We start from the raw sequence: 27,125 nt of genomic DNA, 5'->3' as shown, positions 1-27,125 counted from the left end.
TTTCAGACTCATCTTTGGGTATTATGGTATTCACACTTCACACTTTGGGTGTCTGTTTTTGCTCCCAAGATATATATAGGCAGACTTTTTTACTTGCAGAAAAAAAACATTCTTTGCAGTGGACTATTTCTTTCATTCCCGGCAGGGTGACTCAACATTCAGCAATTGGTTTTGAAAAACCTTTTACACAGTTCAGAAATCAATTTTTCCCCTATAGGGCAATTTTACACTCAGCATTTGTTTGCTAAAAATTCCCCTGCTTCAGCACAGTCTTGTATCAATTTTCACACTTTTCTGCATATACTCCATTCACAGCTGGTAGCCCTATGCGGTGTGGCAACCTTTATTTGCAAAATCAGTACCACTCGTGTGTCACCATCTGTATTCACTGCTTCAGCGAAACTTTTGAAAACAACAAACACCTATCCCTTTTTAAGGGCTGACTCACTTCTTGAACCCTGACTATGGCTGAAAGGCAAAACCCCTATTTCAATGACCATATTACACTTTGTGATAGGCAAAATAAGGTTTAGCTACTTCAGCTGTCTCTCTCCTCTAGGGATTGGGGCAAAGAGTCCATCTGTGGTTTTGTAAGTTTCAGTGCAGTGTGGTTTCAGTGGTGTGTATCCCTTTAACTCTGATCTCTGCTGCATGAGGTTTTTTTTTTTTTTTCTCAGACTGTTTGTAGGCAAAAAGCATAACAAAAAAATTTCACATAAAAATCTCCGGTCCTTTTTAACTACAAAGACACCTCTTGTCCCACTTCGGACACCATATGTAGACGGACGTTCACAGAGGTACACAATTGGAGACTTTATAAGGTGAAATTATAATAGGCTTTATTGTGCCTTTTCCTTTTCATCAGGAAATCATCCAAACACAGGGGGGGGGGGGGGAACAAAGCTTCTATTCACTTGGGAGTATTTCTAGTGAAATCCTATGCAATTAATTCACATCTCCCTTAGTAAAGCATGTCTCGCAGCCCCAAAACATATAGCATGAAATAAGCAGATATAAGCAGTCTCTTAATAATGAAAGTCTTATCTGTTAGCTGCTGTAGAGTAAGCTTCTCTGCTCTCCTGGAACCGCACCCGTGCGTGCATAGAAAATCAGCATCCAGGTTTTAAAGTCTTATTTGGTGTCTTGCAATCAGCTATGCTGGGCAGAGCTCAAGACCGGTCAGCTCCAGAGATGTGTGTTCTCTTGGTGAGTCTCCTGGGAGACTCAAGAACACACCTCTGTCTCTCCAAAGGTCAGCTCTCATTCAGAGCTAAGGAGTCACTTCCTATCTCAACAGACAGGCTTTTGTAAGCAATCAGGCAGGTGGTGTTTATTAATTGACTACCAGCAGTTAACCACCACACTGCTAGATTAAAGGCACATTACTTGAACAGGGATTACTCCCCTGTTACAGGGAGTATCAGCAGAGGGCTCTCCTGCAGGGATTGCCTCCAGCATTCCTGGAGCCTGCAAGAGATGGAGGCACCGCACCAGTGAGAAAGAATCAACCATCATCCCAAAAGCCTGTCCTGTCTTCCCTCTAACAACGGCGGAAACTCAGCGCTCCGGTGAGCTAGCGGGTAACCAGCACTATACACCATGTAATAGAGGAATCTTCCAGGGGGTGGGGGGAACCTGTTACATTTGTTCAGTGATGACGAGGGTGATGACGTCAGCAGTGCGACTAAGACACAGGTCGTAGCCACTGAGTGCTCAGTACTCCGATACTTACTTGATTTAAATACTCTAAGAATCAGGAACCCACCAGCATCGGTCAGGACTCAGCAGTATCACACGCCATCTCAGTAGCATGACTGCAGCCTCTGTTTAAATCGCAGCTGAAGTACGTGCTTTGCAGCCACTGCATACTGTAGGCCATGGAATAGCCTTGCAATGGAGTGACCCTAACCTTATAAGGTACAGATATGCTTGGTCTTCACGAGTCCACATTGGGATCTATTAGCTCTCCAATATACTTACATTCTTTACTTCTGCCACATTAAGAAAGCAATAATATGATGTGGGTTGCAATAGACAGCTATTAGCAGTATTAAGGAGTTTATATTATGCTACATTTGTTCTGTAAATATTTACTGCCGTTTGTCAGCAAAAGTGCTAACTCCTAGGGAAAAAGACAGGTTCACTAAACTAGGGGAATTATATCTTTCATTCCACGATTAATAATCTGCATATGGACAAATGAGTATGATACAGACCATAATTAGTACCTGTCAATCTAGGGGAACTAGGGTATCTAGGTGAAAATCTACCCCCGTGTATCACCGAACTGAGATATTCTGGGATCTGCGAGCCCGGTGCTTCTTACTTATACATCACTGAACAATAGCTGTACAAAGCCATGCATAGGACTGGCACATCTACATGAACAGGACTGGCACATCTACATGAACAGGACTTTCACATCTACATGAACAGTTTTTTCTAATTAAGAAACATAATACAGTACTGGTAATTTTTTTGGGGTGCAGGTAACCCTACATGGTACACCCTTAGGATTTATGTGTGTTCCTCATTTTCTGTTCTGTGGTTTTTTGGGATATACTGAGCACCTAAGCGCATATTGAGGTTTTAATTTGGTTAGTTCTCTTTCTTTATTTTGAATGTAATAATATTTATTTGTTTTTATTTAATAGGGGATGAGTGTATCATCAGGGATTCTTTCTCTCTCGTATATACAGTAGCCATTCTTCCCAGGTAGCACCCCACTAATTGTTAACCTAGAGCTGAGCAGGGATCATCCCCTCTTCCTCATTGTATGAGTGAGCAGTATTACAGTGTGTCAGTGTATGAGTGAGCAGTATTACAGTGTCAGTGTATGAGTGAGCAGTATTACAGTGTGTTAGTGTATGAGTGAGCACTATTGCAGTGCATCAGTGTATGAGTGAGCAGTATTACAGTGTGTCAGTGTATGAGTGAGCAGTATTACAGTGCGTCAGTATATGAGTGAGCACTATTGCAGTGCATCAGTGTATGAGTGAGCCGTATTGCAGTGTCAGTGTATGAGTGAGCAGCATTAAAGTGTGTCAGTGTATGAGTGAGCACTATTGCAGTGCATCAGTATATGAGTGAGCACTATTGCAGTGCATCAGTGTATGAGTGAGCAGTATTGCAGTGCATCAGTGTATGAGTGAGCAGTATTGCAGTGTCACTGAGCAGTATTGTAGTGTGTTAGTGTATGAGTGAGCAGTATTGTAGTGTGTCAGTGTATGAGTGAGCACTATTGCAGTGCATCAGTATATGAGTGAGCACTATTGCAGTGCATCAGTGTATGAGTGAGCCGTATTGCAGTGTCAGTGTATGAGTGAGCAGTATTACAGTGTGTCAGTGTATGAGTGAGCACTATTGCAGTGCATCAGTATATGAGTGAGCACTATTGCAGTGCATCAGTGTATGAGTGAGCAGTATTGCAGTGTCACTGAGCAGTATTACCGTGCGTCAGTGTATGAGTGAGCAGTATTGTTGTCAGTGTATGAGTGAGCAGTATTGCAGGGTGTCAGTGTAAGAGTGCGCAGTATTACAGTGTGTCAGTGTAAGAGTGAGCAGTATTACAGTGTGTCAGTGTAAGAGTGAGCAGTATTACAGTGTGTCAGTGTAAGAGTGAGCAGTATTACAGTGTGTCAGTGTAAGAGTGAGCAGTATTGCAGTGTGTCAGTGTATGAGTGACCAGTATTACAGTGTCACTGAGCAGTATTGCAGTGTGTCTGTGTTTGTGTGAGCTGTATTGCAGTGTGTCAGTGTATGAGTGAGCAGTATTGCCGTGCGTCAGTGTATGAGTGAGCATTATTACAGTGTGTCAGTGTATGAGTGAGCAGTATTGCAGTGTGTTAGTGTATGAGTGAGCAGTATTGTAGTGTCAGTGTATGAGTGACCAGTATTACAGTGTCACTGAGCAGTATTGCAGTGTGTCAGTGTATGAGTGAGCAGTATTGCAGTGCGTCAGTGTATGAGTGAGCAGTATTGTGGTGTCAGTGTATGAGTGAGCAGTATTGTTGTCAGTGTATGAGTGAGCAGTATTGCAGTGTGTCAGTGTAAGAGTGAGCAGTATTACAGTGTGTCAGTGTAAGAGTGAGCAGTATTACAGTGTGTCAGTGTAAGAGTGAGCAGTATTGCAGTGTCAGTGTAAGAGTGAGCAGTATTGCAGTGTGTCAGTGTAAGAGTGCGCAGTATTACAGTGTGTCAGTGTAAGAGTGAGCAGTATTACAGTGTGTCAGTGTAAGAGTGAGCAGTATTACAGTGTGTCAGTGTAAGAGTGAGCAGTATTGCAGTGTGTCAGTGTAAGAGTGAGCAGTATTGCAGTGTGTCAGTGTATGAGTGAGCAGTATTGCAGTGTGTCAGTGTATGAGTGACCAGTATTACAGTGTCACTGAGCAGTATTGCAGTGTTTCTGTGTTTGTGTGAGCTGTATTGCAGTGTGTCAGTGTATGAGTGAGCAGTATTGCCGTGCGTCAGTGTATGAGTGAGCATTATTACAGTGTGTCAGTGTATGAGTGAGCAGTATTGCAGTGTGTTAGTGTATGAGTGAGCAGTATTGTAGTGTCAGTGTATGAGTGACCAGTATTACAGTGTCACTGAGCAGTATTGCAGTGTGTCAGTGTATGAGTGAGCAGTATTGCAGTGCGTCAGTGTATGAGTGAGCAGTATTGTGGTGTCAGTGTATGAGTGAGCAGTATTGTTGTCAGTGTATGAGTGAGCAGTATTGCAGTGTGTCAGTGTAAGAGTGAGCAGTATTACAGTGTGTCAGTGTAAGAGTGAGCAGTATTACAGTGTGTCAGTGTAAGAGTGAGCAGTATTGCAGTGTCAGTGTAAGAGTGAGCAGTATTGCAGTGTGTCAGTGTATGAGTGAGCAGTATTGCAGTGTGTCAGTGTATGAGTGACCAGTATTACAGTGTCACTGAGCAGTATTGCAGTGTGTCTGTTTGTGTGAGCAGTATTGCAGTGTGTCAGTGTATGAGTGAGCAGTATTGCAGTGTGTCAGTGTATGAGTGACCAGTATTACAGTGTCACTGAGCAGTATTGCAGTGTGTCTGTTTGTGTGAGCAGTACTGCAGTGTGTCAGTGTATGAGTGAGCAGTATTGCCGTGCGTCAGTGTATGAGTGAGCATTATTACAGTGTGTCAGTGTATGAGTGAGCTGTATTACAGTGTCACTGAGCAGTATTGCAGTGTGTCAGTGTATGAGTGAGCATTATTACAGTGTGTCAGTGTATGAGTGAGCAGTATTGCAGTGTGTCACTATATGAGTGAGCAGTATTGCAGTGTGTCAGTGTAAGAGTGAGCAGTATTACAGTGTGTCAGTGTAAGAGTGAGCAGTATTGCAGTGTCAGTGTATGAGTGACCAGTATTACAGTGTCACTGAGCAGTATTGCAGTGTGTCAGTGTATGAGTGAGCAGTATTGCAGTGTGTCAGTGTATGAGTGGGCATTATTACAGTTTGTCAGTTTATGAGTGAGCAGTATTGCAGTGTGTCAGTGTATGAGTGAGCATTATTACAGTGTGTCAGTGTATGAGTGAGCTGTATTACAGTGTCACTGAACAGTATTGCAGTGTGTCAGTGTATGAGTGAGCCGTATTACAGTGTCACTGAGCAGTATTTCAGTGTGTCAGTGTATGAGTGAGCATTATTACAGTGTGTCAGTGTATGAGTGAGCAGTATTGCAGTGTGTCAGTGTATGAGTGAGCCGTATTAGTGTCACTGAGCAGTATTACAGTGTGTCAGTGTAAAGAGTGAGCAGTATGTCAGTGTGTGAGTGAGTGTATTACAGTGTCACTGAGCAGTATTGCAGTGTCAGTATATGAGTGAGCAGTATTGTAGTGTGTCAGTGTATGAGTGACCAGTATTACAGCGTCACTGAGCAGTATTACCGTGCGTCAGTGTATGAGTGAGCAGTATTGTTGTGTCAGTGTACGAGTGAGCAGTATTGTTGTCAGTGTATGAGTGAGCAGTATTGCAGGGTGTCAGTGTAAGAGTGAGCAGTATTACAGTGTGTCAGTGTAAGAGTGAGCAGTATTACAGTGTGTCAGTGTAAGAGTGAGCAGTATTACAGTGTGTCAGTGTAGAGTGAGCAGTATTGCAGTGTGTCAGTGTATGAGTGAGCAGTATTGCAGTGTGTCAGTGTATGAGTGACCAGTATTACAGTGTCACTGAGCAGTATTGCAGTGTGTCAGTGTTTGTGTGAGCTGTATTGCAGTGTGTCAGTGTATGAGTGAGCAGTATTGCCGTGCGTCAGTGTATGAGTGAGCATTATTACAGTGTGTCAGTGTATGAGTGAGCAGTATTGCAGTGTGTTAGTGTATGAGTGAGCAGTATTGTAGTGTCAGTGTATGAGTGACCAGTATTACAGTGTCACTGAGCAGTATTGCAGTGTGTCAGTGTATGAGTGAGCAGTATTGCAGTGCGTCAGTGTATGAGTGAGCAGTATTGTTGTGTCAGTGTATGAGTGAGCAGTATTGTTGTCAGTGTATGAGTGAGCAGTATTGCAGTGTGTCAGTGTAAGAGTGAGCAGTATTGTTGTCAGTGTATGAGTGACCAGTATTACAGTGTCACTGAGCAGTATTACAGTGTGTCAGTGTAAGAGTGAGCAGTATTACAGTGTGTCAGTGTTAGAGTGAGCAGTATTGTTGTCAGTGTATGAGTGACCAGTATTACAGTGTCACTGAGCAGTATTGCAGTGTGTCAGTGTATGAGTGGGCATTATTGCACACTGTAGTGTAGTGTGTCAGTTTATGAGTGAGCAGTATTGCAGTGTGTCAGTGTATGAGTGAGCAGTATTGCAATGTGTCAGTGTATGAGTGAGCAGTATTGCAATGTCACTGAGCAGTGTTGCAGTGTGTCAGTGTATGAGTGAGCAGTATTACAGTGTCACTGAGCAGTATTGCAGTGTGTCAGTGTATGAGTGAGCATTATTACAGTGTGTCAGTGTATGAGTGAGCTGTATTACAGTGTCACTGAACAGTATTGCAGTGTGTCAGTGTATGAGTGAGCCGTATTACAGTGTCACTGAGCAGTATTTCAGTGTGTCAGTGTATGAGTGAGCATTATTACAGTGTGTCAGTGTATGAGTGAGCAGTATTGCAGTGTGTCAGTGTATGAGTGAGCCGTATTACAGTGTCACTGAGCAGTATTACAGTGTGTCAGTGTAAAGAGTGAGCAGTATGTCAGTGTGTGAGTGAGTGTATTACAGTGTCACTGAGCAGTATTGCAGTGTCAGTGTATGAGTGAGCAGTATTGTAGTGTGTCAGTGTATGAGTGACCAGTATTACAGCGTCACTGAGCAGTATTACCGTGCGTCAGTGTATGAGTGAGCAGTATTGTTGTGTCAGTGTACGAGTGAGCAGTATTACAGTGTCACTGAGCAGTATTGCAGTGTGTCAGTGTTTGTGTGAGCTGTATTGCAGTGTGTCAGTGTATGAGTGAGCAGTATTACAGTGTCACTGAGCAGTATTGCAGTGTGTCAGTGTTTGTGTGAGCTGTATTGCAGTGTGTCAGTGTATGAGTGAGCAGTATTGCCGTGCGTCAGTGTATGAGTGAGCATTACTACAGTGTGTCAGTGTATGAGTGAGCAGTATTGCAGTGTGTTAGTGTATGAGTGAGCAGTATTGTAGTGTCAGTGTATGAGTGACCAGTATTACAGTGTCACTGAGCAGTATTGCAGTGTGTCAGTGTATGAGTGAGCAGTATTGCAGTGCGTCAGTGTATGAGTGAGCAGTATTGTTGTGTCAGTGTATGAGTGAGCAGTATTGTTGTCAGTGTATGAGTGAGCAGTATTGCAGTGTGTCAGTGTAAGAGTGAGCAGTATTGTTGTCAGTGTATGAGTGACCAGTATTACAGTGTCACTGAGCAGTATTACAGTGTGTCAGTGTAAGAGTGAGCAGTATTACAGTGTGTCAGTGTAAGAGTGAGCAGTATTGTTGTCAGTGTATGAGTGACCAGTATTACAGTGTCACTGAGCAGTATTACAGTGTGTCAGTGTAAGAGTGAGCAGTATTACAGTGTGTCAGTGTAAGAGTGAGCAGTATTGCAGTGTCAGTGTAAGAGTGAGCAGTATTGCAGTGTGTCAGTGTATGAGTGAGCAGTATTGCAGTGTGTCAGTGTATGAGTGACCAGTATTACAGTGTCACTGAGCAGTATTGCAGTGTGTCTGTTTGTGTGAGCAGTATTGCAGTGTGTCAGTGTATGAGTGAGCAGTATTGCAGTGTGTCAGTGTATGAGTGACCAGTATTACAGTGTCACTGAGCAGTATTGCAGTGTGTCTGTTTGTGTGAGCAGTATTGCAGTGTGTCAGTGTATGAGTGAGCATTATTACAGTGTGTCAGTGTATGAGTGAGCAGTATTGCAGTGTGTCAGTGTATGAGTGAGCCGTATTACAGTGTCACTGAGCAGTATTACAGTGTGTCAGTGTAAAGAGTGAGCAGTATTTCAGTGTGTGAGTGAGTGTATTACAGTGTCACTGAGCAGTATTGCAGTGTCAGTGTATGAGTGAGCAGTATTGCAGTGTGTCAGTGTATGAGTGAGCAGTATTGCAGTGTGTCAGTGTATCAGTGACCAGTATTACAGTGTCACTGAGCAGTATTGCAGTGTGTCAGTGTATGAGTGAGCATTATTACAGTGTGTCAGTGTATGAGTGATCAGTATTGCAGTGTGTCAGTGTAAGAGTGAGCAGTATTGCAGTGTGTCAGTGTAAGAGTGAGCAGTATTACAGTGTGTCAGTGTAAGAGTGAGCAGTATTGCAGTGTCAGTGTATGAGTGACCAGTATTACAGTGTCACTGAGCAGTATTGCAGTGTGTCAGTGTATGAGTGAGCAGTATTGCAGTGTGTCAGTGTATGAGTGAGCAGTATTGCCGTGCGTCAGTTTATGAGTGAGCATTATTACAGTGTGTCAGTGTATGCGTGAGCAGTATTGTTGTGTCAGTGTATGAGTGAGCAGTATTGTTGTCAGTGTATGAGTGAGCAGTATTACAGTGTGTCAGTGTAAGAGTGAGCAGTATTACAGTGTGTCAGTGTAAGAGTGAGCAGTATTGCAGTGTCAGTGTAAGAGTGAGCAGTATTGCAGTGTGTCAGAGCATGAGTGAGCAGTATTGCAGTGTGTCAGTGTATGAGTGACCAGTATTACAGTGTCACTGAGCAGTATTGCAGTGTGTCTGTTTGTGTGAGCAGTATTGCAGTGTGTCAGTGTATGAGTGAGCAGTATTGCCGTGCGTCAGTGTATGAGTGAGCATTATTACAGTGTGTCAGTGTATGAGTGAGCTGTATTACAGTGTCACTGAGCAGTATTGCAGTGTGTCAGTGTATGAGTGAGCCGTATTACAGTGTCATTGAGCAGTATTGCAGAGTGTCAGTGTATGAGTGAGCATTATTACAGTGTGTCAGTGTATGAGTGAGCATTATTACAGTGTGTCAGTGTATGAGTGAGCTGTATTACAGTGTCACTGAGCAGTATTGCAGTGTGTCAGTGTATGAGTGAGCAGTATTGCAGTGTGTCAGTGTATGAGTGACCAGTATTACAGTGTCACTGAGCAGTATTGCAGTGTCAGTGTATGAGTGAGCCGTATTACAGTGTCACTGAGCAGTATTGCAGAGTGTCAGTGTATGAGTGAGCATTATTACAGTGTGTCAGTGTAAGAGTGAGCAGTATTGCAGTGTGTCAGTGTAAGAGTGAGCAGTATTACAGTGTGTCAGTGTAAGAGTGAGCAGTATTGCAGTGTCAGTGTATGAGTGACCAGTATTACAGTGTCACTGAGCAGTATTGCAGTGTGTCAGTGTGTGAATGAGCAGTATTGTAGTGTGTCAGTGTGTCAGTGAGCAATATTGTAGTATTGCAGTGTCAGTGAGTAGTATTATAGTGTGACAGTGAGCAGTATTGTAGTATTGCAGGGTCAGTGAGTAGTATTATAGTGTGACAGTGACCAGTATTGTAGTATTGCAGTGTCAGTGAGTAGTATTATAGTGTGACAGTGAGCAGTATTGTAGTATTGCAGTGTCAGTGAGTAGTATTGCAGTGTGTCAGTGTAGTAAGTGAGCAGTATTGCAGTGTTAGTGTCAGTGAGCAGAAATAAAGTGTAAGTGAGCAGTATTGAAGTTAGTGAATGAGTAAGTAGTATTGTAGTGTGTCAGTTAATCAATGAGCAGTATTCTAGTGTCAGTGAACAGTATTGCAGTGTGTCAATGAGTAACATTGCAGTGAGTCAGTGAGTAACATTGTAGTGTGCCAGTGACCAGTATTGTAGCTGTCAGTGTACTGTATGAGTGAGCAGTATTGGAGTGTGTATGTTAGGAGTATTACAGTGTGTCAGTGTGTGAGTGAGTGAGTGAGTGAGTAGTATTGTAGTGTGTCAGTGTGTTAGCGAGTGGAATTAGTGTGTCAGTGAGCAGTATTGTAATGTGTCAGTGTATGAGTAAGTAGTATTGTAGTGTCAGAGCAGTATTGGAGTGTCTCAGTGTGTCAGTGAGCAGTATTGCAGCATGTCAGTGTATGAGTGAGCAGTATTGCAGTGTGTCAGTGTATGAGTGAGCAGTATTGCAGTGTGTCAGTGTATGAGTGAGCAGTATTGCAATGTGTCAGTGTATGAGTGAGCAGTATTGCAATGTGTCAGTGTATGAGTGAGCAGTATTGCAATGTGTCAGTGAAAGAGTGAGCAGTATTGCAGCATGTCAGTGTATGAGTGAGCAGTATTGCAGTGTGTCCGTGTATGAGTGAGCAGTATTGCAGCATGTCAGTGTATGAGTGAGCAGTATTGCAGTGTGTCAGTGTATGAGTGAGCAGTATTGCAATGTGTCAGTGTATGAGTGAGCAGTATTGCAATGTGTCAGTGTATGAGTGAGCAGTATTGCAATGTGTCAGTGAAAGAGTGAGCAGTATTGCAGCATGTCAGTGTATGAGTGAGCAGTATTGCAGTGTGTCCGTGTATGAGTGAGCAGTATTGCAGTGTGTCAGTGTATGAGTGAGCAGTATTGCAGTGTATCAGTGTATGAGTGAGCAGTATTGCAGTGTGTCAGTGTATGAGTGAGCAGTATTGCAGTGTGTCAGTTTATGAGTGTCAGTGTGTGAGAGAGCACTATTGTAGTGTGTCAGTGTGTAGGAGCATGTTTGTAGCGTGTCAGTTTGTCAGTGAACTGTATGAGTGAGCAGTATTGCAATGTAAGAGTGAGCAGTATTGCAGTGTGTCAGTGTACTGTGAGTGAGCAGTATTGCAGTGTGTCAGTGTATGAGTGAGCAGTATTGCAATGTGTCAGTGTATGAGTGAGCAGTATTGCAATGTGTCAGTGTATGAGTGAGCAGTATTGCAATGTGTCAGTGTATGAGTGAGCAGTATTGCAATGTGTCAGTGTATGAGTGAGCAGTATTGCAATGTGTCAGTGTATGAGTGAGCAGTATTGCAATGTGTCAGTGTATGAGTGAGCAGTATTGCAATGTGTCAGTGTATGAGTGAGCAGTATTGCAATGTGTCAGTGTATGAGTGAGCAGTATTGCAATGTGTCAGTGTATGAGTGAGCAGTATTGCAATGTGTCAGTGTATGAGTGAGCAGTATTGCAATGTGTCAGTGTATGAGTGAGCAGTATTGCAATGTGTCAGTGTATGAGTGAGCAGTATTGCAATGTGTCAGTGTATGAGTGAGCAGTATTGCAATGTGTCAGTGTAAGAGTGAGCAGTATTGCAATGTGTCAGTGTATGAGTGAGCAGTATTGCAATGTGTCAGTGTATGAGTGAGCAGTATTGCAATGTGTCAGTGTGTGAATGAGCAGTATTGTAGTGTGTCAGTGTGTCAGTGAGCAATATTGTAGTATTGCAGTGTCAGTGAGTAGTATTATAGTGTGACAGTGAGCAGTATTGTAGTATTGCAGGGTCAGTGAGTAGTATTATAGTGTGACAGTGACCAGTATTGTAGTATTGCAGTGTTAGTGAGTAGTATTATAGTGTGACAGTGAGCAGTATTGTAGTATTGCAGTGTCAGTGAGTAGTATTGCAGTGTGTCAGTGTAGTAAGTGAGCAGTATTGCAGTGTTAGTGTCAGTGAGCAGAAATAAAGTGTAAGTGAGCAGTATTGAAGTTAGTGAATGAGTAAGTAGTATTGTAGTGTGTCAGTTAATCAATGAGCAGTATTCTAGTGTCAGTGAACAGTATTGCAGTGTGTCAATGAGTAACATTGCAGTGAGTCAGTGAGTAACATTGTAGTGTGCCAGTGACCAGTATTGTAGCTGTCAGTGTACTGTATGAGTGAGCAGTATTGGAGTGTGTATGTTAGGAGTATTACAGTGTGTCAGTGTGTGAGTGAGTGAGTGAGTGAGTAGTTTTGTAGTGTGTCAGTGTGTTAGCGAGTGGAATTAGTGTGTCAGTGAGCAGTATTGTAATGTGTCAGTGTATGAGTAAGTAGTATTGTAGTGTCAGAGCAGTATTGGAGTGTCTCAGTGTGTCAGTGAGCAGTATTGCAGCATGTCAGTGTATGAGTGAGCAGTATTGCAGTGTGTCAGTGTATGAGTGAGCAGTATTGCAGCATGTCAGTGTATGAGTGAGCAGTATTGCAGTGTGTCAGTGTATGAGTGAGCAGTATTGCAATGTGTCAGTGTATGAGTGAGCAGTATTGCAGTGTGTCAGTGTACTGTGAGTGAGCAGTATTGCAGTGTGTCAGTGTATGAGTGAGCAGTATTGCAATGTGTCAGTGTATGAGTGAGCAGTATTGCAATGTGTCAGTGTATGAGTGAGCAGTATTGCAATGTGTCAGTGAAAGAGTGAGCAGTATTGCAGCATGTCAGTGTATGAGTGAGCAGTATTGCAGTGTGTCCGTGTATGAGTGAGCAGTATTGCAGTGTGTCAGTGTATGAGTGAGCAGTATTGCAGTGTATCAGTGTATGAGTGAGCAGTATTGCAGTGTGTCAGTGTATGAGTGAGCAGTATTGCAGTGTGTCAGTTTATGAGTGTCAGTGTGTGAGAGAGCACTATTGTAGTGTGTCAGTGTGTAGGAGCATGTTTGTAGCGTGTCAGTTTGTCAGTGAACTGTATGAGTGAGCAGTATTGCAATGTAAGAGTGAGCAGTATTGCAGTGTGTCAGTGTACTGTGAGTGAGCAGTATTGCAGTGTGTCAGTGTATGAGTGAGCAGTATTGCAATGTGTCAGTGTATGAGTGAGCAGTATTGCAATGTGTCAGTGTATGAGTGAGCAGTATTGCAATGTGTCAGTGTATGAGTGAGCAGTATTGCAATGTGTCAGTGTATGAGTGAGCAGTATTGCAATGTGTCAGTGTATGAGTGAGCAGTATTGCAATGTGTCAGTGTATGAGTGAGCAGTATTGCAATGTGTCAGTGTATGAGTGAGCAGTATTGCAATGTGTCAGTGTATGAGTGAGCAGTATTGCAATGTGTCAGTGTATGAGTGAGCAGTATTGCAATGTGTCAGTGTATGAGTGAGCAGTATTGCAATGTGTCAGTGTATGAGTGAGCAGTATTGCAATGTGTCAGTGTATGAGTGAGCAGTATTGCAATGTGTCAGTGTATGAGTGAGCAGTATTGCAATGTGTCAGTGTAAGAGTGAGCAGTATTGCAATGTGTCAGTGTATGAGTGAGCAGTATTGCAATGTGTCAGTGTATGAGTGAGCAGTATTGCAATGTGTCAGTGTATGAGTGAGCAGTATTGCAATGTGTCAGTGTATGAGTGAGCAGTATTGCAATGTGTCAGTGTATGAGTGAGCAGTATTGCAATGTGTCAGTGTATGAGTGAGCAGTATTGCAATGTGTCAGTGTATTAGTGAGCAGTATTGCAATGTGTCAGTGTATGAGTGAGCAGTATTGCAATGTGTCAGTGTATGAGTGAGCAGTATTGCAATGTGTCAGTGTATGAGTGAGCAGTATTGCAATGTGTCAGTGTATGAGTGAGCAGTATTGCAGTGTGTCAGCGAGCAGTGTCAGAAGTCAGAAGTTTGTCAGTGTACTGAGTGGTCAGTGTGTCGGTGTGAGAGAGTAGTTTTGCAATGTGTCAGTATTGTAATGTCAGTGTGTGTGAGCAGTGTATCAGTGTGTGGCAGTGTTTGAGCAGTGTGTCAGTGTGTGTGAGCAGTGTGTCAGTGTGTGTGTTTGAGTAGTGTTTCAGTATTGTAGTGTGTCAGTTTGTGTGTGCAGTGTGACAGTGTGTGTGTGAGCAGTGTGTTCGTGTGTGAGCGGTGTATCAGTGTGTGAGCAGTGTATCAGTGTGTGTGAGTAGTGTGTGTAATAGAAGTGTGTGTGTGTGTAGTGTGTCAGTGTGTGAGCAGTGTATCAGTGTGTGAGCAGTGTATCAGTGTGTGTGAGCAGTGTGTGAGTTGTGTGAGCAGTGTTTTAGTGAGTGAACAGTGTGTCAGTTTGTGAGCAGTGTGTCACTGTGTATGAGCAGTGTATCAGTGTGTGTGAGAAGTGTCTAAGTGTGTGTGATCAGTGTCAGTGTGTGAGTAGTGTGAGCAGTGTGTCAGTGTGTGTGAGCAGTGTCAGTAGTGTGAGCAGTGTGTCAGAGTGAGCAGTTTGTGTGTGAGCAGTGTGTATGAGAGCAGTGTGTGAACAGTGTGTTAGTGTGAGCAGTTTCTCAGTGTGTGTGAGCAGTGTGGCAGTGTGTCAATGTGTGTGTGAGCAGTGTGTGTGTGTGAGAGAGAGCAGTGTGTCAGTGTGAGCAGTGTGTATGTTTGTGTGTGTGTCAGTGTGGGCAGTGTGTGTGTGTTAGTAGTGTGTATAATAGAAGTGTGTGTGTGTGTGTGTGTGTGTGTGTGTGTGTGCAGTGTGAGCAGTGTAAACAGTGTGTGAGAGCAGTGTGTTAGTGTGTGTGTGTGTGTGTGTGTGTGTGTGTGTGTGTGTGTGTGTGTGTGTGTGTGTGTGTGTGTGTATGTGAGCAGTGGGTCAGTGGGTCAGTGTGTCAGTGTGTCAGTGAGAGCAGTGTGTGTGTGTGTGTGTGTGTGTGTGTGAGCAGTGTGTGTGTCAGTGTATGTGTGTAGTGTGTGTGAGCAGTGTGTCAGTGTGTTTGTCAGTGTGAGTGTGTGTGTGTGTGTGTGTGTGAGCAGTGTGTCAGTCAGTGTGTGTGAGCAGTGTGTCAGTCAGTGTGTGTGAGCAGTGTGTCAGTGTGTGTGAGCAGTGTGTCAGTGTGTGTGTGTGTGTGAGCAGTGTGAGTGTGTCACTGTGAGAGTGTGTGTGAGCAGTGTGAGTGTGTGTGTGTCACTGTGAGAGTGTGTGTGAGCAGTGTGTCCGCCTCTAGGACCGCGCGCCGCCTCCCCGCCGCAGTGCAGTGTGAGCAGCAGGAGGAGGAGCAGCGGCAGCAGCAGCGGCGGGGGGAGCGGGGACACGGGACAGGAGCAGCAGGGGGAGCAGGAGGAGAGAGCCGGGGACACGGACACACACAGCCGGGGACACGGAGCAGGACACGGGCCCCCCCACCTACATCTGCAGGGCCTGGGACCGGCCGGGTAATTACACTGCGGGCAAGGGGGCGGGGTGTGTGACACACACAATCCAACACACACACACACAATCCAACACACATACAATCCATTACACACGCACGCACACACAATCCAACACACAATCCAACACACAATCCAACACACAATCCAACAAACACACAATCCAACACACACACACACACACAATCCATTACACACGCACGAACACACAATCCATTACACACTGTGTGTGTGTGTATGTGTGTATATATATAATTGCTATATATAGATACAGTGTATCATTTTATACATATATCACACAGTCTCTATATACATGTTCTGTACATGCTGCAGTCCCACTGCAAACTACCAACAAGGAGATATCTATCTATATCTATCTATCTATATATCTATCTATATATCTATATATATCATGATCACAAAGGGTTAAACATGAGGATGTGATGCCGCCACCGAGTGGCACAGAGCTGCAGGCACAGCAGGGGTTAATGAGCGGGCGTCTATGCCATTGTATGTGAACTTGAGGTGCCATCTTTCTGCTGCATCCAGGGCACCCCCCTCCCTGGGTGCAGCTGCATGGGCACCCCCCCTCCCTGGGTGCAGCTGCATGGGCACCCCCCCTCCCTGGGTGCAGCTGCATGGGCACCCCCCCTCCCTGGGTGCAGCTGCATGGGCACCCCCCCTCCCTGGGTGCAGCTGCATGGGCACCCCCCCTCCCTGGGTGCAGCTGCATGGGCACCCCCCCTCCCTGGGTGCAGCTGCATGGGCGCCCCCCTCCCTGGGTGCAGCTACATGGGCACCCCCCTCCCTGGGTGCAGCTGCATGGGCACCCCCCCCTCCCTGGGTGCAGCTGCATGGGCACCCCCCTCCCTGGGTGCAGCTGCATGGGCGCCCCCCTCCCTGGGTGCAGCTACATGGGCGCCCCCCCTCCCTGGGTGCATGGGCACCCCCCTCCCTGGGTGCAGGGGCACAGGCGCCCCCCTCCCTGGGTGCAGCTGCATGGGCAGGTCCCCTCTGTGTGCCTGGCATGTCTGCCCTTGGGATCTGGCTTTCTTATAGCACCGCTACAAAGGGGTGAGGGTGCCAGGCCTACCCGCCCCTTCTCTGCCAGAGGGGCCTGCACCACATCACGTTCCAAGGGTATTAGCAGCTATAGCACTGTCCCTTATAGGGGGCATTATATAGGGGTTATAATGTGTGTGTATATCTTTATATAATAGGATCCTGTTGGTATTGTCCCATATATACTGGATACATTTCATAGTCTCGCATGATCCGTGCCCTCTCCATTTGCTATAGGGGGTGCCTGCCACCCCAGTGGGTGCACCCCTCCACGTCTATCATGATTACAGTTGTGACCTTACAGCGCCTCCGTGTCACACCTGTAGCTTTGCCTGCACGGGGGTACCTGGTGATGCAGGAGGCCTGTGAGAGGCTGCCCACCCCCTGTGAGAGGCTGCCCACCCCCTGTGAGAGGCTGCCCACCCCCTGTGAGGGGCTGCCCACCCCCTGTGAGAGGCTGCCCACCCCCTGTGAGAGGCTGCCCACCCCCTGTGAGAGGCTGCCAACCCCCTGTGAGGGGCTGCTCACCCCCCTGTGAGAGGCTGCCCACCCCCTGTGAGAGGCTGCCCACCCCCTGTGAGAGGCTGCCCACCCCCTGTGAGAGGCTGCCCACCCCCTGTGAGAGGCTGCCCACCCCCTGTGAGAGGCTGCCCACCCCCTGTGAGAGGCTGCCCACCCCCTGTGAGAGGCTGCCCACCCCCTGTGAGGGGCTGCCCATCCCCTGTGAGAGGCTGCCCACCCCCTGTGAGGGGCTGCCCATCCCCTGTGAGAGGCTGCCCATCCCCTGTGAGAGGCTGCCCACCCCCTGTGAGAGGCCGCCCACCCCCTGTGTACGGCTGCCCACCCCCTGTGTACCTCTGCCCGCGCCCCTCCTGCCTCTTCCCTCTGCCCGCGCCCCTCCCGTCTCTTCCCTCTGCCCGCGCCCCTCCCGTCTCTTCCCTCTGCCCCCCAATGCAGCGGTGGGATAATTAGTCGTATTATTGCTGCCACAGGTGGAAATAGACCAGCAGCCGGCGTATAGAGAAGGGGTGTTACTGTACCGGTGCAATACAAGGGGAGGGTGTGTTACTGTACCGGTGCAATACAAGGGGAGGGGGTGTTACTGTACCGGTGCAATACAAGGGGAGGGGGTGTTACTGTACCGGTGCAATACAAGGGGAGGGGGTGTTTGTCACGGTAACTTATGACAAGATATAATAAACACCAAATATCTGGGTTGAACTGAACGAGGCTTAGATATAATAAAATATAATTTATTCCTTAAATAAGGTGAACACAGCAATATAGTACAATTAACAGGCAAGAAGGTAACACTTACTTAGGGTTGGGGGATGGAGAAGTATCAGCTAGCAATTCTCCAGCAATCCGGTGACATTCAAGATGGTATCAGAAGAAGAACTAAAAACTGTAGGGTTGACAGTTTATATACCTGTGTAACCCTATTCTTAACATTGAATACAGACTATTGGTGAACAATTATCTGTATCCAATCCCTACTGCTTCACACTCTGTGCCAGTCAGTGTCTTTACTCACTGAGCCGCTCCTTCTCCTAGGTTCCCCTGCTTCACACTCAGTGCCAGTCAGTGTCTTTACTCACTGAGCCGCTCCTTCTCCCAGGTTCCCCTGCTTCACACTCGGTGCCAGTCAGTGTCTTTACTCACTGAGCCGCTCCTTCTCCCAGGTTCCACTGCTTCACACTCAGTGCCAGTCAGTGTCTTTACTCACTGAGCCGCTCCTTCTCCCAGGTTCCCCTGCTTCACACTCAATGCCAGTCAGTGTCTTTACTCACTGAGCCGCTCCTTCTCCCAGGTTCCCCTGCTTCACACTCAGTGCCAGTCAGTGTCTTTACTCACTGAGCCGCAACTTCTCCCAGGTTCCCCTGCTTCACACTCAGTTCCAGCTCCAGAAGCCCCAAACTCTGCATACTGGTCATGCCGTGACGTGGCTGCATACTGGTCATGCCGTGACGTGGCTGCATACTGGTAATGCCATGACGTGGCTGCATACTGGTCATGCCGTGACGTGGCTGCATACTGGTAATGCCATGACGTGGCTGCATACTGGTCATGCCGTGACGTGGCTGCATACTGGTAATGCCATGACGTGGCTGCATACTGGTCATGCCTTGATGTGGCTGCAGGCTTATAACGCTTTGACCAAAGCGGTTAACTAAATGACCCTTTTTCAATAGAATATATAAGCATTTCACTGTGTATTTTTGTCACATTGGATGTAGCTCTGGGCTTTTCTGTCTTTGTTACCCCTGGGTTACCAGATGTTTGGAAATGAGACCTGTTTAGCTTTTGGGGAAGTGGGGGAGCGTACAGTACAGAATACGCATCCCAAAGAGAACCCTTTTACCGGAGCAGTTTCAGGGAGTGTGGTATGTTCACTGGGTCACTGATATAGAAATAATGTCCGTATTTCTGCATGTAACTGTCCTGTTTCCTTCCGTTCCCTTGTGGGAAACACTGTGCTACTGTCAGAATCCAAATAACTCGGGGCTGGGAAACTCCCGTCCTCAAAGGCCAAAAAAAAACAGGTCAGGTTTTCAGGATATCCCTCCATCAGCACAGGTGGCTCAGTCGAAGGTGATTGAGCCAGCTGTGCTGAAGCTGGGACTGACTGAGCCACCTGTGCTGTCTTTGACTGAGCCACTGATTGAGCCACCTGTGCTGAAGCAGGGATATCCTGAAAACCTGACCTGTTGGTGGCTCTTGATGGCTGGAGTTGCCCACCCCTGCTATAACTGGAGCTGTTTCCAGCAGTAGCCATTGTCACAGTTGATTCCATTGTTCCCAGCCTCCTCCTGTCTTCTCGCCTGTTAATGTGTTTCTAGCCCAAATTGGCTGGCAATGTATTAGTACTGGGATGGGCAACACCAGTCCCTCACCAACAGGCTACACAATTACATCTATGTTGTGTTCGAAATAGAAGATTTCAATATTGTAGCATATATCCCGGCGGTGTCGTTTGCATTAGCAGCTGAAATAGATACTGCTAGTGGCGATTATATATAGCCAGCAACAAGGTGCTTTTGGGCTTTATGAGACATATCAACCACTTCACTGCTACAAAGGTATGACTATATGAGCAGACTTTGGTATCATTTTACAATTTGAATACTATGTTCCAAATATATATACAAAGCAGCATTGTGGGATCTCTCTTTTTACAACAACAAGAGCCAATTAAAGGCTAGCTACTCCCTTGTTAAAAGGGATCCTAGATACCATACGAGATTTTGACTGTGAATCTAGCTCATATATAGGAGCATTTGTTTCTCGTAACAAACATAAGCCCATACAGCAGTTTCCATACTATACACTCACAGGTCTGGATGACTGGATATTGATAGAATTATAGTTTGATTTCCAACACTTATTTGGTATCAATATCCACTATAGCCACAATTAAATGGGGATTTTTAATACTGCATCTGTGTTTTTAAAGTCAATTAAGACGTAATAAAATGTTATTGTTTTTGACTTCTACGGTGATTCCGACAGCACTATTTGCTGGACAACCATGTATGTCCATAATTAAATACTATATAGGTTTAGAGTGCTACATATAGAGGGTCATCTTTCTGATCAAATCTCTTTTGATCAACACTGTTAATATCATACATTAACCCTTTAGCACCAGCTATAATTCCATTCTCCTGTTATTTCATTAGGTGAATGCGGTTTCAGTTACATATTTAATTATCTGTGTGACCAATTGCAGCTTCCCAATTACTACAAAATCAAAGAACCGAATTTACCGGCCAGTTCTGTGGATTGTCAAACGGTCTTATCACCACAGAGACCGTAGATAAAGGTTGTAAGAACCTGCCAATGCGTCTACCCTGGAAACGTATTTGAGAAAAAATACTTTGGCTCCTTTAATAAAAAATTATTAATTATAAAAATAAAATAAAATGCTGCATGGGAGACCGTCTTAACACGGTTGAGTAAATCTGGCCCTAAATCTCCTTGTGTATGTCTTGCAGGGTGATATCACTATTTCAGGGGTTCCTCGGGTACCTGGTTTGTGAGTATAGATACAGTGGACTTGAGGTACCTGTTGCTGTAATATCCAGGTTTTTCCCGTTCTGCTTTGGTATAACACACTCGCTAGCCCCAGGGGCAGATGGGAGGGGAGCAGCGTCGCTCCTGTTTTATTTTAGGTTATATCTACAATCTGAAGTGTTTTTTTTTTCCAGCATTATTAACCTGTGTAATACAATATTTCCCCCTCTCTTCCCCTTCTCTGTAAGAATTTGTCTTGGATAAGGAGGATATTGGGGTTTGCTTCATTTATTTGGATATACCAGGGGTGGCCAACTCTAGTCCTCAAGGGCCATCAACAGGTCAGGTTTTCAAGATATCGCTGCTTCAGCACAGGGGGCTCAATCAGTGGCTCTCCTAGTCCCGTGACCGCCCACCCCTCCTAGTCCCGTGACCGCCCACCCCTCCTAGTCCCGTGACCGCCCGCCTCTCCTAGTCCCGTGACCGCCCGCCCCTCCTAGTCCCGTGACCGCCCTCCTCTCCTAGTCCCGTGACCGCCCGCCCCTCCTAGTCCCGTGACCGCCCGCCTCTCCTAGTCCCGTGACCGCCCGCCCCTCCTAGTCCCGTGACCGCCCGCCCCTCCTAGTCCCGTGACCGCCCGCCTCTCCTAGTCCCGTGACCGCCCGCCTCTCCTAGTCCCGTGACCGCCTCTCCTAGTCCCGTGACCGCTCGCCTCTCCTAGTCCCGTGATCGCCTCTCCTAGTCCCGTGATCGCCCCTCCTAGTCCCGTGATCGCCTCTCCTAGTCCCGTGATCGCCTCTCCTAGTCCCGTGATCGCCCGCCTCTCCTAGTCCCGTGATCGCCTCTCCTAGTCCCGTGATCGCCCGCCTCTCCTAGTCCCGTGATCGCCTCTCCTAGTCCCGTGATCGCTCCTCCTAGTCCCGTGATCGCCTCTCCTAGTCCCGTGACTGCGCGCCTCTCCTAGTCCCGTGATTGCATCTCCTAGTGCCGTGACTGCTCGCCCCTCCTAGTCCTGTGACTGCCTCTCCTAGTCCCGTGATTGCATCTCCTAGTCCCGTGACTGCTCGCCCCTCCTAGTCCTGTGACCGCCCGCCCCTCCTAGTCCCGTGATCGCCTCTCCTAGTCCCGTGACCGCCCGCCTCTCCTAGTCCCGTGACCGCCCGCCCCTCCTAGTCCCGTGACCGCCCACCTCTCCTAGTCCCGTGACCGCCCGCCCCTCCTAGTCCCGTGATCGTCCGCCTCTCTTAGTCCCGTGATCGCCTCTCCTAGTCCCGTGACCGCCCGCCTCTCCTAGTCGCGTGACCGCCCGCCTCTCCTAGTCCCGTGACCGCCCGCCTCTCCTAGTTGCGTGACTGCCCGCCTCTCCTAGTCCCGTGATCGCCCTCCTCTCCTAGTCCCGTGACCGCCCTCCTCTCCTTGTCCCGTGATCGCCTCTCCTAGTCCCGTGATCGCATCTCCTAGTCCCGTGACCATGACCGCCCGCCTCTCCTAGTCCCGTGACCGCCCGCCTCTCCTAGTCGCGTGACCGCCCTCCTCTCCTAGTCCCGTGATTGCCTCTCCTAGTCCCGTGACCGCCCTCCTCTCCTAGTCCCGTGACCGCCTCTCCCAGTCCCGTGACCGCCCGCCTCTCCTAGTCCCGTGACCGCCCGCCTCTCCTAGTCCCGTGACCGCCCTCCTCTCCTAGTCCCGTGACCGCCTCTCCCAGTCCCGTCACTGCGCGCCTCTCCTAGTCCCGTGACCGCCCGCCTCTCCTAGTCCCGTGACCGCCCGCCTCTCCTAGTCCCGTGACCGCCCGCCTCTCCTAGTCCCGTGACCGCCCGCCTCTCCTAGTCCTGTGACCGCCCGCCTCTCCTAGTCCCGTGACCGCCTCTCCTAGTCCCGTGACCGCCCGCCTCTCCTAGTCCCGTGATCGCCTCTCCTAGTCCCGTGACCGCCCGCCTCTCCCAGTCCCGTGACTGCCCGCCTCTCCTAGTCCCGTGATCGCCTCTCCTAGTCCCGTGACCGCCCGCCTCTGCTAGTCCCGTGACCGCCTCTCCTAGTCCCGTGATCGCCCGCCTCTCCTAGTCCCGTGACCGCCTCTCCTAGTCCCGTGACCGCCTCTCCTAGTCCCGTGACCGCCTCTCCTAGTCCCGTGACCGCCTCTCCTAGTCCCGTGACCGCCTCTCCTAGACCCGTGACCGCCTCTCCTAGTCCCGTGACCGCCCTCCTCTCCTAGTCCCGTGACCGCCCGCCTCTCCTAGTCCTGTGACCGCCCGCCTCTCCTAGTCCCGTGACCGCCTCTCCTAGTCCCGTGACCACCTCTCCTAGTCCCGTGACCGCCCGCCTCTCCTAGTCCCGTGACCGCCTCTCCTAGTCCCGTGATCGCCTCTCCTAGTCCCGTGACTGCCCGCCTCTCCTAGTCCCGTGACCGCCTCTCCTAGTCCCGTGACCGCCCTCCTCTCCTAGTCCCGTGACCGCCTCTCCTAGTCCCGTGACCGCCCTCCTCTCCTAGTCCCGTGACCGCCTCTCCTAGTCCCGTGACCGCCCGCCTCTCCTAGTCCCGTGATCGCCCGCCTCTCCTAGTCCCGTGATCGCCCGCCTCTCCTAGTCCCGTGACCGCCCGCCTCTCCTAGTCCCGTGACCGCCCGCCTCTCCTAGTCGCGTGACTGCCCGCCTCTCCTAGTCCCGTGATCGCCCTCCTCTCCTAGTCCCGTGATCGCCCTCCTCTCCTAGTCCCGTGACCGCCCTCCTCTCCTTGTCCCGTGATCGCCTCTCCTAGTCCCGTGATCGCATCTCCTAGTCCCGTGACCATGACCGCCCGCCTCTCCTAGTCCCGTGACCGCCCGCCTCTCCTAGTCGCGTGACCGCCCTCCTCTCCTAGTCCCGTGATTGCCTCTCCTAGTCCCGTGACCGCCCTCCTCTCCTAGTCCCGTGACCGCCTCTCCCAGTCCCGTGACCGCCCGCCTCTCCTAGTCCCGTGACCGCCCGCCTCTCCTAGTCCCGTGACCGCCCTCCTCTCCTAGTCCCGTGACCGCCTCTCCCAGTCCCGTGACCGCCCGCCTCTCCTAGTCCCGTGACCGCCCGCCTCTCCTAGTCCCGTGACCGCCCGCCTCTCCTAGTCCCGTGACCGCCCGCCTCTCCTAGTCCTGTGACCGCCCGCCTCTCCTAGTCCCGTGACCGGCTCTCCTAGTCCCGTGACCGCCCGCCTCTCCTAGTCCCGTGATCGCCTCTCCTAGTCCCGTGACCGCCCGCCTCTCCCAGTCCCGTGACTGCCCGCCTCTCCTAGTCCCGTGATCGCCTCTCCTAGTCCCGTGACCGCCCGCCTCTGCTAGTCCCGTGACCGCCTCTCCTAGTCCCGTGATCGCCCGCCTCTCCTAGTCCCGTGACCGCCTCTCCTAGTCCCGTGACCGCCTCTCCTAGTCCCGTGACCGCCTCTCCTAGTCCCGTGACCGCCTCTCCTAGTCCCGTGACCGCCTCTCCTAGTCCCGTGACCGCCTCTCCTAGTCCCGTGACCGCCCTCCTCTCCTAGTCCCGTGACCGCCCGCCTCTCCTAGTCCTGTGACCGCCCGCCTCTCCTAGTCCCGTGACCGCCTCTCCTAGTCCCGTGACCACCTCTCCTAGTCCCGTGACCGCCCGCCTCTCCTAGTCCCGTGACCGCCTCTCCTAGTCCCGTGATCGCCTCTCCTAGTCCCGTGACTGCCCGCCTCTCCTAGTCCCGTGACCGCCTCTCCTAGTCCCGTGACCGCCCTCCTCTCCTAGTCCCGTGACCGCCTCTCCTAGTCCCGTGACCGCCCTCCTCTCCTAGTCCCGTGACCGCCTCTCCTAGTCCCGTGACCGCCCGCCTCTCCTAGTCCCGTGATCGCCCGCCTCTCCTAGTCCCGTGACCGCCCGCCTCTCCCAGTCCCGTGACTGCGCGCCTCTCCTAGTCCCGTGACTGCCCGCCTCTCCTAGTCCCGTGACTGCGTGCCTCTCCTAGTCCCGTGACCGCCCCGCCTACTACTGTGACCGCTCGCCTCTCCTAGTCCCGTGACCGCCCGCCTCTCCTAGTCGCGTGACCGCCCGCCTCTCCTAGTCGCGTGACCGCCCGCCTATCCTAGTCCCGTGATCGCCTCTCCTAGTTCCGTGATCGCCTGCCTCTCCTAGTCCTGTGACCGCCCACCTCTCCTAGTCCCGTGACCGCCCGCCTCTCCTAGTCCCGTGACCGCCCGCCTCTCCTAGTCCCGTGACCGCCCGCCTCTCCTAGTCCTGTGACCGCCCGCCTCTCCTAGTCCCGTGACCGCCCGCCTTTGCTAGTCCTGTGACAGTCACCACCAAAGGTCCTATACCGGTCTGCCTCATAGGATTATGGTTGTAATTCATATAAGGATTGAGTCTCCCTTAATGGACGGCAGTCTTACTCATTGGCATAGTGCGATTATCTTCAGAAAGCAACAATATCACATAACATGCAACACATCCTGCTTTCTGCAGGTGATCCGGAGCTCCGGAAATCCAGCCAACATCTCAATTGACAAACTGTAATCTGGATGTTTTACAGCTAGGTAATAACTAATGTATCAAGAGAGCTAAATAGCATCGTTCTTTACTGATGAAGGTAAAACCCCGCCCAGACGCCGAGAAAACAACCTTTTGTAGAGGATATAACATGTCTAGTAGGATTACCTAAACACATCTAACCTTACTAATAGAAAAGATCGATCTGCTTTTATTTGGTGCGAAATAACATTGCTTCAGCGCCTGCGAATATGAAGTGTTTGTCAGTCAGTTGTTTTCTTTATCCTCACCCCACCATGTCCTTATCAAAGAGCCGATAAAGGAAGAGGACTATCGTGGGCTCTGGCTGTGCAAGCTCTTGTTGAACACACGGGGAGTACCTGGAGGAAATCGCGCCCCTCCCAAGTCTCAGCTCGCAGTTATTAACCACTAAGATGATTTAAGGGGCTAGGGGCCATTAGAATGTATTTTGCTATGTATTCTTTCTGGCAACGGAGGACATGGCACTGCAGTATGCTGACGAGGACCCCTTCATAATGCCAGGGATAAGTAGAACGGTTTTATTTACTTTATTTATGCAGCCTGGCTAATGTTGTGTTTAATAATGGGCAAATAATCTGTTATCCATATCTGGAGAATAGTTATTTTGCCCATTACTGTACTGTATGTGTTTGGGGGGTGGGGGAGGGGGATGTATTGATTGAAATGTAGGCCAAGTTTATTTTTTTAAATACTGGCATGGTACTGCAGGCCAGCGGGGACCCACGTGGAACACACAAGGACCCCCAGACGCCCACGGGTACCACCCGAGGACCCCTGGATACCCATGGGGACCACCTGAGGACCCACGGGGGACACCTGCGGGGAAGAACCGGAGGCCCCACAGCTGTGGGGGACCCACAGGAACCACCCGAGGGTCCCCAGACACCTGTGGGGATGACCCGGGGACCACCTAGAGGCCACAGAGCCTAGCGGGGACCAACGGAGGCCCCCAGCCACCCGTGGGTACCACCGGGGAGCACTGTGGGGCCTGCGGACACCCGTGGGAACCACCTGGGGACCCCCGCCGGCCTGTGGTATTAATCCTGTGATTATAAAAATAAATATTTGTTTTCAGTATGTGGGGGCACGGGCTGGGTTGTGTATTGGTGCTTACTGGATATTTAATTACAGTAATGTAGCAGGGGGCAACCCCTGCCTCCCGAGATACCGGCACCCCATAACGGGGCCGGTATCTCCTATTCATGGAAATGTATCGCGTCACGTGATCGGGACATTTCAATGCATGGGAGATACTGGCACCCCATAACGGGGTCTGTATCTCGGGAAGTAGGGGGTCCCTGGACTTTAAATCAATGCGGTTCAGCTCCGGAGACCCCCTGTTACAATATTGTAATGTTTAAAATTAAATAAAACCCCGCGATCGCCTGTGAGAGGCGCGCAGAGTGACTGATTCCGCCTATCTCTTACTGCGCGTCTCTTACAGACAGACAGGCCCCGGTAGGACTCACACAGCAGGGACCCTGCAGGGTGAGACAGGAGAGCGCTCAGTGTCTTGTGCCGCTGCGGTGAGACAGGAGAGCGCTCAGTGTCTTGTGCCGCTGCGGTGAGACAGGAGAGCGCTCAGTGTCTTGTGCCGCCGCGGTGAGACAGGAGAGCGCTCAGTGTCTTGTGCCGCTGCGGTGAGACAGGAGAGCGCTCAGTGTCTTGTGCCGCCGCGGTGAGACAGGAGAGCGCTCAGTGTCTTGTGCCGCTGCGGTGAGACAGGAGAGCGCTCAGTGTCTTGTGCCGCCGCGGTGAGACAGGAGAGCGCTCAGCGTCTTGTGCCGCCGCGGTGAGACAGGAGAGCGCTCCGTTACTTGTGCCGCCGCGGTGAGACAGGAGAGCGCTCAGTGTCTTGTGCCGCTGTGGTGAGACAGAAGAGCGCTCAGTGTCTTGTGCCGCCGCGGTGAGACAGGAGAGCGCTCAGCGTCTCCGCTTCTCCAGGCTCTTCGGCCCACGCTGTTTTGGCGATAAAGATTACCCAAAACAGTGCAAAATTGCACATTTAATCTGTGCCAGGCTGTCCCCTCTCCCGGGTTGTGTTTCATATACATCAGCATGTGTCTCCCTCCCTCTGCGCGCTCAGATTGTGTCTCCCTCCCCCT

General features: G+C 49.4%; 1 protein-coding gene across 6 annotated transcripts in view; it reads left to right on the top strand.

The window, feature by feature from the left end:
• Nucleotides 1–15,275: 15,275 nt before the first annotated feature.
• The window catches only part of LOC142492573 (DNA (cytosine-5)-methyltransferase 3A-like), a 348,275-nt gene continuing 336,425 nt past the window's right edge, over nucleotides 15,276–27,125 (top strand). For 5 of the 6 annotated variants that reach the window (XM_075595320.1, XM_075595319.1, XM_075595316.1 and 2 more), the window contains exon 1: nucleotides 15,276–15,432. The gene's annotated coding sequence lies outside the window, so the exon portion shown is untranslated. The remainder of the gene's footprint in view (nucleotides 15,433–27,125) is intronic. The other variant, XM_075595315.1, reaches the window with a different exon arrangement.

This window comes from Ascaphus truei, chromosome 4, assembly GCF_040206685.1.
Source record: "Ascaphus truei isolate aAscTru1 chromosome 4, aAscTru1.hap1, whole genome shotgun sequence".
Lineage (NCBI taxonomy): Eukaryota > Metazoa > Chordata > Amphibia > Anura > Ascaphidae > Ascaphus > Ascaphus truei.
The sequence above is the reverse complement of the archived record's forward strand: the minus strand, read 5'-3'. Positions and strand labels throughout refer to the sequence as shown.